The following is a 12491-nucleotide window of genomic DNA, read 5'->3' as shown; positions in this document are numbered from 1 at the left end:
AGAAAATAAAATTTGATCTCCTTAACTCACACCATACACTAAAATTATTTCTGAGTGAATCAGAGCTCTAAATGTGAAAGGCAAAACAACAGATTTTCTAGAAGATAATATAGGAGACTAACTTCATGACCTGACTTAGGAAAATAAAGTATTTCTAAAACAGGACACATAAAGTTCTCACCATGAAGAAAAAAATTGTTCAATTTATACGTAACAAAAATGAAAACAGCTGTTTATCAGATAGTAATATTAAACAAGTAAAAAGCCACAAATTGAAGAAAGGTTCAGACTCAGAATTTTTTAATAACTCCAATGAAACAATTTTAAAAAGATGGACAACACACCCCCAAAAATGAGGCAGAGACTTAGACACATCGCAGATGAAATCCAAATGATCTATAAACATGTGAAGAGGTGTTCATCTACTAGAAATCAGGAAAATAAAAATTACAAACAATAAGTAATGGTTACACAATTCTGTGAATATACTAAAAATCACTGAACTGTCCATTCAAGAAATGAGTGAATTGTGTGGTATGTGAATTCTATCTCAATAAAACTATTATTAAAAAAAATTGTTTAAACACAGCACATTTAGCACACACTTATCAAAATGACTAAAATTAAAAAGATTGTATTGGTGAGAATGCGGGGCAATTAAGTTCTTAATCACTTCTGGTGGGAAGGTAAATTGGTACAACCGCTTTGGAAAATAACCTGGCATAATCTGTTAAAGTTGAAAATACGCATACAGTATAACCTAGCAAGTCAACTCCAAGGTATAAACCCGACCAAATGAATGTATGCGTTTACCAGCAGACACAAAAAAATGTTGGCAGCAGCATTATTCATGAATGCCAAAATCTGTAAATAACCCAAATGTCCATCATTGCTAGAACTGATAAATACTGTAAACCATAGTATATTCACACAGCAAAGAACATGAACAAACTTTGGTTAGATGCAACAATATACATGAATCTTACAAAAGTGTTGAGCAAAACAAGCTACCAAACCATGGTGTTTGAAGATGCACTCTTAGGTGGTAAATCTCTAAGGTAAGCAATGAAGTGCTTACCTGAAAGTCAGGATATTGATTCCATTCAACAGGCACCAGGGCAACTGTGTTGGGAAAGTGGCACATGGATGGCTTCCTGTTTGGGCAATATTCTATTTCTTGATTTAAGTGATGGTTACATGAGTCATGTGTGTTTACTCTGTGATAATTTATTGAACAATATACTTATGTTGTACACATTTTACTATATATATTTTACAAAACAGCAATTGTTTTAAAAATAAAGTTTTGAAGGGAGTTGCTCAGGCCCCCCAACATTCCAGCCATTAAGCAATGCACCTTGTTTTCACTTTGGCTAGTGGAGCCAATGTTCTGGTTGCTCAGGTAGAGGGCACTTCAAGCCTCACCTCTACTGCACCATGTAGTTTGCCCTTTGTCTCACCCTCAGGGTAGGTCTGACAATTCACCCGGGGTTTCCATCATCTCTAGGCAAGAGAATGTAGTATTCCGACTGAGGAGTATATTCAGCCCACAGAGTGTCACACCAAACAGCATGGGCCTGTGATTCACTCACTACAAGGCAGGAGAGGATGAATTCTGGCCCTCAGGGCACCCCTGGCTCACCCTGGCCAGCCGGGAGAGGCCAGCCTTGGTACTGGCCTGCAAAATGTGTTTCTTCCAGAGGGCTTCCTTGCTCACCTACTTTTACAGTCTGGCCTTGATCCTGTTCCCTGGAGCCATCCAACAAGGGAGGAGGTCTGAATCCTAGTCCCTTTCTCTAAGGAGTCTGCACTCCTGTGTAAATGTAAATGTGCGGGCACCTCTGCCCAATACCATCCAAGCTCCACCTGTCCACAGTCTGAGCGTCTGCCTCAGCATCCATCCTTTTTTACCCACACTAAGCTCATGAAATAGGTACTATTATCCTCATTGTACATATAAGGAACAGCTTCAGAGAAACTGTACAATCTGCCCTTGACTGCACAGCTAAAGAGTAATAATAATATAATTTTGATGATAAAGTATTATCTTTTGAGTACTTACTGTGTGCAGGCACTCTCCTAAGCACTTTACATGTGTTAAATTTATAATCCTCACAACAGCCCTATGAGATAGGTACTATGATTATTCCCACTTCACAGTTAAGAACGCTGAAGCCCAGAGAGGATTAAGTAAGGTGTTGATAGTAGTGAACAGAGGCATCAGGAATTAAACCAAGCCTACTTAATCACAGTTTAGCCAGCGGCTGTCCAGAATTAAAGGATAGATTATTTTGTTTTCTGGTTTGGAGTCTTCCAATGTACCAAGAGAAGGTCACTGTCAGTGGATAAAACACAAAGGGGGCATCCTTTACATTGCTGGGTAGCAGGGCTACATGAGGACTCAGGCTGGTGGGATTCAGCTCAGTCCTGCCTGCATCTTACAGGAGCCCTGTAGCTTCTCCAGGCCCAGGCTCAGTGGACATCATGACAGAAGAAACAGATGACGGGACCAAGTATCATCTCTCCTTTACAGTACTCTAGTTAATAGATTCCCTTTATATAGTAGGTGGTCTTGTCAAGCTATTTACTTAACAGTAAAAAAAAGCTTCAGATTCAATCATTTGGGTTTTTAGAGCTCCTTTTCATAGGCAAATAGTTCACATCTTTTTGTGAGTGAACTATGGTCAGTGGTTTCTAGCTTTGGGAACTAGTTTCTACCCTTTCACATTCTCCTTCTGTCATCTCTGTCCCCTAGTGAGGGTAAGTGGTGACTCTGTACTTATCCGCAGATGAGGATCTCAGCTGAATCTAGATGCTCCTAGACTCAAAGCAGGGGCTCCACCCCCACCCAGGGGATCAGTCTTCACCTCCAAAGTAAATGCAAGTTCTGTTCTAGTATCAAGTTAATTATCCTTTGTAACTATCCCTGCTCTGCATCAAAGGTAGTAAGCAAACATAAAACAAGGCTTTGAAACAAACAATTAAGTGACAATGAAAACCACTGGGCCTCCTAACGTACATGATTTTTTGGCCTGCAGAAACCATGTTTTTGACCTGGTGTTTGCTCTCAAAATAGAATTTGCTCCTTATGGTTTATTGACCATTATTATCTTGTCAGAAATTGTCACAGTTTATTAAACAGAAAGTTTTAAAAGATTGTCTCCAATCTTTAATTGTGACTTTCTTTGTATATTGGAGGCAAATTAATTTTTTCCTATAACACTGCCTTTCAGCTTCAGGAGGCAAGTTGATTGGGAAATGCAGTCTAATAGCTCTTGCCTCTATTTCCCCTACACAACCTCAATCCAGGAGCCCACGGCTCTGGGTGACTCTGGCAGCAGTGTAGTTAATGTACTCTAATTCCCATTTTGAGAAGAGAAGATACTAATCCTTCTGGAACTGTTCCCATGTACTTAAAAGTGGACCACAGAGCTCTGGTTTAATCCAGGGTGTCAGCTGGCACATAGGCAGACTTTCAGAGATGCCTTGGGCTGTCCTCAGATACCCCACAGGTCAAGGGTCCCAAATTATTGCCTGGTCCCTCCGTCCCTCCACTGCAGGCCCACCTTTGCTCAGTAGTCAGCACCAACATCAGCCCTCACCATCACCTCCTCCCTCCCCTCCTCCCATGCTTACAAGCTGCCACTTCTCCCAAAGTATCCTCTCCAAATGCTGCCAACCTCTAGCTCTTTCTAATCCACTGGGTGAAGGAGACCATCAGTGGCATCTTCAGGAATGTTATATCAAATTATATTGTAGGAACAGCCATGTCAGTGAAACCAAGCAGGACCCTGTGAGGCTCTCCTGAGAACAAAAGCCTTTCCATGTCCCCCATTTCTTGTTAGTAGGGAAAAGGCCTCAGGCTCCTAGACCCTCCCTGAGTTCTAAAGGGCAGATTCAAACAATTACTAATTAGGGGAGTGATATTTCTGAGTCCTTCTACAAGAAATAAGGGTCCTATCCAGGTGGAGCATGGTAACTTCAAGCTGAGCATAGGCACGTGGACTCAGAAGTCTGATTCCTGCAACACCACCCTGTTACCTCACTACCATCCAACCAGAGGAAGGTCACACACACTGCCTTCCTCTTCCCAAACTTTGCCTATAAAAACTCTTCCCTCAAAATCAGCGGGGAGTTCAGGCCTTTTGAGCACGAACCAACATTCTCCTTCCTTGGCCCTGAAATAAAACTTTATCTGCTCCAAACCCCGATGTTTCGGTTTGTTTGGCCTTACTGTGCATCGGGCACACAAACTAGGGTTCGACAACATCAGTAGGATGGTCTCCCTCCTTGCATGGTCCCCCCTCGACCCACCTCCACATGTTCTGATCCACCATCTCATCCCTCACTCCTACTCCTAGAACTCTGACCTCAGTTCCACTCTGATGAAACCTTCAAGTCCCAGACCCAGAAGGCTCAAATCCTCCCAGCTTTCTGGCCTGGACTCTAAAAGCTTTTGCTCAGTGATTGTTTATTTTTCCTTGGCTTGGAATGATTTCCAATGTCATTAAGAATGACAACTTCGGTCTAGAGACCCTTGCCACTCAAAGTGTGGCCACAGACCAGCAGCATCGGGCTCCACCTGGAAGCAGGATGGAAATACAGAATCTCAGGCCTCACCACAGACCATCTGCATTTTCACAAGATCCCTAGGGGATTCACATTAGGATTTGAGAAGCTCTGGTCTAGAAAACAGAAACGCCTGTTCTAACACAAGTTTAATTTATTCTTTTTTTTTAATCCCCAATTGCAGGATGTTTTTACAAAATCAGAACTGTTGCAGAAATATTTTCTTAATTTATGTTCCACTGAATTTGGTTAATTAAAAATAAAAGCTAATAAGACTTTCCACATTCTCAGGAAAATTTAGTATTTTTGTAATTTCTACATTGTATAATAAGGTTTAGTCTAGATATCTAATCCTTGACATATCTCCCCATATTAATTTATACACAAAGTTCACTGAGTCTCTATTTTATTTTTAACTAAAAATAACCTTTTCTTGTTTTCATGTTATAAAAGCAAAACATGTTTTTATAGAAAAATCAGAAAAACACATAATTGGAAGGAAATAAAACAAATCAATAAAATAAGATAAAATAAAACTACACAGAGATAACCACTGTAAGACACTGCAATATTTCTGTGTATTTGTAACATCATTACAAATAACAGATAATAAAATGCAATCACATGGTACATACCCTTTTTTAATTTATCTATCATGGACAACACATGTCCAATAAATATTAATCTACAATATTTTTTAAATGGCTGAAGAGTATTGATTATTTATTTAGGACATTAAAACAACCAATGTTTCACCAGGATCCATTTCTATTTTCTTCCAAAGGCATTTAAAAAATAAGTAACTACCTGTTAGCTATTCTCTGGGCTTGATTCAACTGATTGTTTATAAGGCAGTATCATTTATTCATTTGATTAATTTGTATCACCTTCAGTCCTTTGTGTTCACTAATACAATTAAGAAATACATCTGTGGGAAAAGTGTGTGAGTTTTTATGCAGCTCTATGAATAGATAAAACCAAAATCTGTCCACTAAGTAACATCCTTTGAGGGTCATTAAGTGGATTAGGCTATACTAACAGTATTGTTTTCTGTACAATAGATTGATAAGCTATACATGTGTTCTTTCTTTCCCTGGGGTTAATTTTGAGCTCACTTAGGATGTACTAAGAGCACATGAAAACCAAAGTCATAAGTTTAAAAACTAAAAACACACTGAGGTTAAGGTTGAAGTTGCCACAGAAGTATCACCTACCTGTATCCTGGTGATTATTGATTAATATTAGCCTTTGCGAAGACATACATATATATAAAAAACTACAACAAGGTACAGGATAAAGTTATACATAACATTTAAACAACCTTAAAATCTTTTACACCTGGCTATGGAACACAACCCAGTCAATGAAACAAAGTGGAAAGTTGTGGTGATTCCTAAGTGCCATCCCTCCTCATTAAAAACAAAACTGGTTTTCCACAACATGAAACATATTTAGACTCCTTTGCTCAGCCAGAGTTCTTTGGTTTGCATCAACAGAAAGGAACTGTGGCTATCTTAGGCAAATAAAAATGGAATATATTGTAAGAACATGGAATAGCAACAGAAGAAAAAGTTAAACAGCCAAGCCTCAGACAGGATGGTAATCCAGAAACTCCAGGATCTAGGCAGCAATGGTCCTCTCAGCTCTTATGATAGACTAAATGAGCTTCAGTATCACAATCAGAGAGTGCCTGATTGGCCCTGCTGTGGTCACACACCAACTCATTTGGTCACTGGAGGGGAGAGGACCTTGATTGACAGCCCCACCAATCTGGAGGCCTCTGATGAGGGAGACGTTATTATGAAATAAAAGGGAAATGGGCCTCTGGGCAGGCAAGACCAACAGCTGTTCACAACAGCCATTATCTTCTAACAGTGTAATGACTACACACTGGCTATTGGTGGCAAAGAAGGACACCAACAACTTCAAGTATCAGACGGAACTGGTTACAGGCATCAGCAACTGAAAGAACTGACTGATCCTTGGTTCATTCTGAGGATTGTGAAGCGTGTAGGGAAAAAAAAAGAAGCCTGTGGTTTACTGATGTATAATAAATGGTTTTGGAGGGAGTAGGCCATTTTAGTTTAAATAAACAAATAATTAACCTTGATAACAAAAGTTTAAGAACTATGTTAATGACTTTAGTCATCTTTCTTCTCTGCTATTAGACAATAGTTGTTACATATGTGGTATTAATGGAAACTTGTTTTGAGTTTGGAGCAGTGCTTATCAAATTTTAATGTCCATATAAATCACTTGGGGATTTTGTTAAGACGCAGATTCTGATTTGGCAGGTCTGGCATGGGGCCTGTGATCAGGCATTTCTAACAAGCTCTGGGGTGATAACAGCAAAGGACCAGAGGGCTGAGCCTTCCCTCTACCTTGCGGCTCCCCCGTGGCCATGGCCGTGATTCTCCTCTCACATCATGTGGTCCTTCATTCAGCCCCTGCACTACTCACCAGCACTTCCAAGTAACAAGAGGCTACTTACCTTTTGGCAACTTTTAGAAAGATATGGTGAGGAAGAAGATTGAAACTACCCACAAACGTGAGTCTTATGGATTTCGTTTATATAAGTGCAATGGACTGAATATCTGTGTCCCTCCCAAATTCATTCTTTGAAATCCTAATCCCCAATGTGAAGGTACTAGGAGGTGGGGCTTTTGGGAGGTGCTCAGGTCATGAGGATGGAGCCTCAAGAATGAGATTAGTGCCCTTATGAAAGAGACCCTAGAGAGCTCCCTTGCCCCTTGAGCCGTGTGAGGACACAGCGAGAATATAACAATCTATGAACAGGAAGTAGGCTCTCACCAGACACCGAATCTGCTGGCACTTTGATCTTGAACTTCTCAGCCTCCAGAACTGTGAGAAATAAATTTCTGTTGTTTATAAGCTACCCAGTCTGTTATCCTGTTATAGGAGCCCAAACAAACTAAGACACCAAGTGATTCCCTTTCCCCGAGCACAGAAACTACAACCCATTTGTCCTCTGATCTAAAAGCAGACCACAGTGGTTTATGTTGCATTCTCAAAATGCTGCTCAACTCAGAAATCTAATATACTGACTTACATCAGCCCTTAAAATGGGGCATTGTCTGTCATCAGAGTTGGGAGATTCATTTCTCCATCAAAAGAAAAAAGGGAAACTTTGAAACAAATCTATTGTGTGCTTGCTGGACAGAGCCCAGGCCCTGTCCTCACCTCTGGCAGTGACTGGCCACATCCTGTGAGCAGGGCCAACCCAGACCCTCCGGATGTTGTGAGGTGCTTTATCTGCACCTTGTCACAGATGCACTGAGTGACAGAACATGGAGTGAATGGTCTATTCTCTCTGTAGAGACAGAGTCAACAGTGTTCTTGTAGCACACTTGGCCTTACTTGCCTGAAGGAGGGTGAGGGCACCACACACACCCCCTCTGGCATTTCACTTCCCTCAGTGGACAGCTTGAGTTGGAGAGCCAGTGATAAGATAAAAGTAAAACAGAGACAGCAGATGTCAGGTTCTGAGGCGAAGCATTATTTTTAGAGCTTGTAGGTAATAGAGTAGCTAACCCTAAGGGGAAAACAATTCCTCAATTTTAAAATTTGAGTTCTTGACCTAAGGTTTTGAATTTAAGAAATATGATAAAAATCTTGCAACCAGGTCTAGGTTGGGTCTACAGCATGAAGAAAGGAAGAAAAAAACAAGCTGCTCACAAAAAGTAAAAAGTGACAACGCATTTGAAGTAAATCCATAGGGTTTATCTAATTTTTCTCTGAGTCTTGGTGGTCCTTGTCCATTCATTTTCACTAGAATGCTGGTGAGCAGAGGGCTCGTGAAAACATCATGGCCAGCAGAAACAGCTCTCACCCACCTTTCCATTGACCATGATTTTTTTCCTTCCTTTTCTCCAGATAAATTTTCTGAATATATTCTCAGAGCTGTCTTTGGACATGACAATGTGCAGTTCTATGTCAATGGAGAACAGGATTTAATTCCATACAACCAGACAATATGATTAGGTATTGAGAATACCAAAATGAATGGGCCAGAGGCCTTATCCTGGAAAAACCTACAGTCCATAGGAGAAAAGAGTTAATAGCTATTGGTAGACCGTAATGGTCCAAAGTACAGACGTCATCAGTCAAATGCAGGTTCAAATCTAACATTATTCACCGTTAAACCACTTACTTCATTTAGTCTCCATGAATTTCAGTTTCCTCATCTGTAAAATGGCATAGAATGGCCATGAAGATGAAATATTCCATAAAAAGCACTTATTACAATGTCAGCCTATTAAATATTTGGTATATTTGGGTAATTATTATTAGCATTGCAGCTCACTGAATTTCCTCATGGTCAGCCTCTACCTTCTATCCACTAACTGTTTCTCCTACTACTCATGTTTTTGGTCTGTTTATAAGAGCTGTCATAGACACTCATTTTAGCCACACGATCCCTGGTCCAAAATACATTGAGAGAATAGGGAGGAACACCCTGAATTGTGTGATGTATGATTGGCTTGTACCACCTCTGGGATCTTTCTGGGCCCAGAATCTTAAAAGTGAAGAGAAACTTAGAAATCTAGTAGCTAACCCTGTTTATAGTACAGCTGTTACCTGCCACATCTGTGGCCATCAACAGGGAGACAGAGTGGTGCTGATAGACAGCAGAGGTGCAAGGACTCAATAAATCCAAAGGCATAGAAGGGAATAACCTCAATACCCAAGGTAGGCTCCTAGACCCATCTGAGGCACAATAACAAAAATCCATCCAGCTCCATCATCTGCACTGGACATATCCTTTTGAAATACTACTGGGGAGATGCAGCTGCCCAGCTAAGCCTCTCAATCCTCACCTGCCCTTTAGCAAAGATGCTCTAGTAGAAAGACTTTGAAGACAACCAGGGCCATAAGGAGGTAATCTCTTAGGCCACTAGGGCTTGACCTATGTGCCTTGAGTTCCATTGCTGTGAAAAAGCTAAAACCATCTCACATACAGATGGCAGGTTTGATTGCCTGAAGACAGTGGTGTAAATGACACATTTTCTGTGTTTTTCCTGAAGACTAATTGCTCCCTGCACAGAAGCATTTTAACTATTTTAATTATCACCAAACCCATTACAAAACTCCTGGTGTCTGTGCATTTAAAGCAACTTTAACCAAGCTTGTTTTGTTCACTGGTCACTATGATTTCTCCTAGAATTACAGTGTTCAGACCTCTGATTTATATTCAACACTGACCAAAAAGCCACCAATCCCTTCCAATCAGTGGGGACTCTAAACTTCTCCAGAGATCCCCTAACAGAGCAAGGAATAGAAACAGTATGTCCACCCAGATATCCCAAAATGATTCACCAAAAGACTCTCCTTGAAAAGTATCTGATTTTTCCCTAATATATGGAAGATAAATAACTTCAAAGAAAACTTAACACATAAGACTTAATTCCCAGCATCCGAAAGTCAAGACATAAACCACAGACACCATCAGACAGTTACCTGTGGAATAAACTTTATTTCCTGCCACAGAGGGATGGAGAAGAGTAAAGAGGGAGATAGGGGGCAGTAAAGTCTTGCAACCTTGGACACTCTCCCAGGCATCCTGGGGCTTTGCTTAGGCTGCTTTGTAAAGGAAAATTAATGCTCAAAACAAGTTTATCATTTATTGAGTATGTACATATTAATAATTCTCTTAAAAAATAAAAGAAGTCTATGAAGGGCATAAGATGAGGGATCCTTTGATAAAATGGCACCAGAATTCACTGACCAGAGGACAGCGGTCTCGTCCACATAACTGCAGGGCTATTTGTCACTACACAAGGCTCAGTGGGCTGCCTACCCGGAGCTGCTATCTGCACTAGACACAGCCTTTCCGGGGCCAGGTGCAGGCACACACACATCAAAGCCCGCCTTATCTCCGTCCCTGCTTCTTATCTTCTGCGGATAAACAAGGGCTCCAGCCCGGGCTCTCAGGCCAAGTCCCCTTCACACATGCACATTCAACGGCACACCGAGTCCGCATTCCTTCCAGAAGTACAACTTCCTCCCAAGTAAAGGGCACGCTTTGCCTCAGGGAGGATGGTGACCTCCACCCTAAAGAGACAGTCCTCCAGCAATCTATTTTTTCTCCCAAACCCACATGTTTTTCAAAGTAACCTTGACCAAATCTTTTCTCGATTGGAAACCACTCCACGGACCAGAAAGGAATCAAGCAGCCCAGGAAATACGCCTCAGCTGATCCCAAAGGTGGCTGATCAGGCAGCTAACAAAAGGAGTCGCATTCTTTGCTTAGTTATGCACCTAAGAAAGGGCACTGCCTCCACTAGTTCATGGGAGGACTCAAGAAAGAATCTGAAAATTGACAGGAAATAAATCCATCCTTTACCTTTCCCTACTGAGCCCAACAGCCCCTCTGCGTCTCTTCATTGGAAGTTTTGAAATCAAGTGAAAGACTTTTTTGGATGATAGCCTGCAGGATTTGACTCTTTCCCATGACAAATATGCCTGACGGGTTTAGCTTTAGGCTCTGGGTTTTCTCTTCCCTTAAAGAACAATCTTTTAAAATGCATTTATACACATCACGTCAATAGACTCTTATTCCAAGGGAGATAGATAAGGAAACATTATTATTATTTTTAGGTTAACAATGAGAAGTAGACACAGATGAAGTCAGAGCTATCCTGATGGTGCTGGGAGGGACCCTCTCACTTCTGGTTCTTTTGTTACCGGCAAAGCCCATCAACAATTCCTGGGAAATAAAAATAGAATCCAGGTAATAAAGTCTAACCTTTTGTTTTTCCTTTTCCTTTGTGCTTGGTCTAGTCTCACTTGCTCACAGGCTGCCGCGTGCAGAGGCCTTGCCCGGCCCTTCAGACCAGAGTTCCCGGTGACAAAAGGCTTCGCAGACACCTCATCCGGGGACCTTGGGCAGAAGCGCTGCGCTCGACACCACAATTCAAGATGGCGGCCGGCGTGTGCAGAAACGCTGCCCGCCCCGCCCACCCCACCCCCCGTCCCCGCCCCCGTTCCCGCCCCGCGACCCGGAGCCCCAGCAGCATAGCGGCGCCTGCGCCAGTGCCCGACCCGTGAGAGCTCTGCTCCACCCCCTACCCCGGCCAGGAGAACCCTGTAAAGCAGCCCGGATCAAGGCCTGTCAGGGAGGGCGTGGACTCTAGAGCACGAGCTCTCACCTCTCCAGTCTCTGATCAAAGAATAAAACTGTCCTTTGCTTCTGAACCGAACTCGGTCTCTTTCTATTAGCTCGAACGACACCGGGCAGGAAGACGCTTGTTGCGGCCCAACTAGAAAGGGTCGGTCACACTTTGTTCCTGCCATGTTCCACATGTGTGTTGCAATGATGGCTTCACATTTGGACTATCCTATGTTGTTTGACATTGAGCTAAGCCATCTGTGACAGTGGTTGTCTCCAGGGCAGGGAGCTGGGTGGCTGAGGCACCCACTGGGAGGGAAAGAGGGGAGAGGGAAACTTTTCACTGGGTATATCCTTTTAAGCTGTTTTGGATTTTAAACCATGTAAACTTATTGCCTATTCACCAAATTTTAAAAAAATGTTTAAAGGACTGTGGAACTTTATAGAACACAGAGGAAGCATGAAAAAGATAACTGTAGAGCTTTATAGGAGGAAACATGAACATTTAAAGAAAATGGTTAAGGGCTGAAAAGAAATATACACTAAGGGACTTCCCTGGCAGTCCAGTGGTTAAGACTCCACGCTCCCAATGCAGGGGGCATGGGTTCGATCCTTGGTCGGGGAACTAAGGTCCCACATGCCCCACGGTGCAGCCCAAAAAAAGAAATACACACTAAAGGAGAAAATTTTTCAATTCTTTTAAGACTGACTATATCTCCCAGCCTATCTCCCCACCATTCCTAACCTCACTAGTTCCTCAGCAAGAGAACAGTATTATACTGAAAGTGGCAGT

General features: G+C 42.0%; 1 long non-coding RNA gene across 1 annotated transcript in view; it reads right to left on the bottom strand.

Annotated features, from left to right (window-relative positions):
- Positions 1–11532, bottom strand: part of LOC307195095 — an 82757-nt gene extending 71225 nt beyond the window's left edge. Inside the window, exon 1 of the long non-coding RNA XR_013830720.1 lies at positions 11336–11532. This is a non-coding gene — a long non-coding RNA (uncharacterized lncRNA). The remainder of the gene's footprint in view (positions 1–11335) is intronic.
- Positions 11533–12491: the final 959 nt, after the last annotated feature.

The sequence above is a fragment of the Stenella coeruleoalba genome (assembly GCF_951394435.1).
Source record: "Stenella coeruleoalba genome assembly, chromosome: 12".
In the NCBI taxonomy this organism is placed as follows: domain Eukaryota; kingdom Metazoa; phylum Chordata; class Mammalia; order Artiodactyla; family Delphinidae; genus Stenella; species Stenella coeruleoalba.
Note: the sequence above shows the minus strand (reverse complement) of the source record. Positions and strands in the feature narration are given on the sequence as shown.